The sequence below is a fragment of the Echinops telfairi genome, unplaced genomic scaffold (assembly GCF_000313985.2).
Source record: "Echinops telfairi isolate 266 unplaced genomic scaffold, ASM31398v2 ScPeMD7_12;HRSCAF=54, whole genome shotgun sequence".
NCBI classification, from domain to species: Eukaryota; Metazoa; Chordata; class Mammalia; order Afrosoricida; family Tenrecidae; genus Echinops; species Echinops telfairi.
Genome location: NW_022103909.1, coordinates 3,606,481 through 3,608,049, shown reverse-complemented (window position 1 = coordinate 3,608,049; position 1,569 = coordinate 3,606,481).

Genomic DNA, 1,569 nt, shown 5'->3' with positions numbered 1-1,569 from the left:
CTGAGCGCTTACTGGAGCCCCAGAATAAACATAAGAAGCGCCACTCGAGCTAGTTCCTGGAACTATCGCGGTGGCTTCTTAAGTCTCTCACAGAATTAACATGTCAACACCATGCCCTACTTTTCTGTGCAGATATGTCCATTAAACAATACAAGTCAGGTGTAAAAGCTAAAATAAACTTGAAAAAAAACAAACAATGGATACCCTCAATGATCACCCAATTCAAAAAATCAGAAAGTAACAGTGTTGGAGGGGCTGTGGGGAGATAGAAACTCTCATCCACTGCTGGTGGACCTGTAGGTATGTACAGTCATTATGGAAATCGATTTGGCGATATCTAAAACAGATGGAGATTGAGCTACAATACGATCCAGCAATCCTCCTACTGGGCATATACCCATAAGAGGGAAGAAACAAACCAAGGCCAGACATCTGTGCTCCAATGTTCTTTGTAGCACAGTTCACAAGTGCAAGGAGTTGGAAACAACCCAAATTTCCATCAACAAATGAATGGATCAAAAAACTGTGGCACATACATGCAATGGAGTACTCCACGTCCCTAAAAAGCAGCGATGAACGCATGAAGCACATTGCCGCATGGGAAGAACTGGAGATAATGCTAAGTGAAACAAGTTAAGCACAAAAGAACAAGTACAACATGAGTCCACTGAAGTAAGCTTTAAAAAAAAAAAACGGGCATAGGGGAAAAGCTACTATTTACATACATCCCTGGGGTGAGGTCCAGCAACTATGGCAGGGGCCAAACCCAATCCAGGGATACATATGGCAGCCAACTACATAAGAGGGAGAAAGAAACTGGAAAAAAAGACATGGGTAGGGGGGAGCAGGGCACTAACCCACCCAAGGGGAGGGTATTGTTTATGTCTCCACAGGAGGAGAGAGAGACCAGGCTTCAGCCTGATCCACCAAGACTTGAATACAATATACCAGCATGTACCAGGGAACCAATAGGGAGTTCTGCAGGGCCAACCCCAAGCCCAACTCTGTGGACAACCCCATGCCCCCGCCCCCTCAGAAGAATGCACTTCAGAGGACAGCACTGGGGCTACAGCTTGGGGAGAGGGGCATGTTGGATTAGAGCACATGGGAGAAATGAAAATTATGGAGAGGGAGGAGAGGACATCCTGGCCCACCAAGCCCCGAGGACAATGTTCCTGCTCAGAGCAGACAACGCACAGGGAGGACCGTGGGCCTGGTCCCACCATGGGACACAGCGTCCCTCACTGAACCATCGCTCTGCGGGGGACAGTACTGGAGACACAGTGTGGGAATAGTGCACGGTCTGGCCTCAACATGCTGGGGGTTGGCACTGAGGGCATGCAGCAGAGCAGCAGGGGGAGCAGAGTGATGAAACCCCTGGAGAATACCAAAAATAGACTTTGGAGACATCATGTGGCACCCCATCAGACTTGACTGGAAAACACTCCTAAAGGCCAACAAACAGACCTTGAACTATTTATAGGTTTTCCCATTTTTGTCAGTGGCTTTCTTTTTGTTATTATTTTGTTCTTGCTTTCAGCTGTTGTTATTGTTTTGTTGGTTTTGACT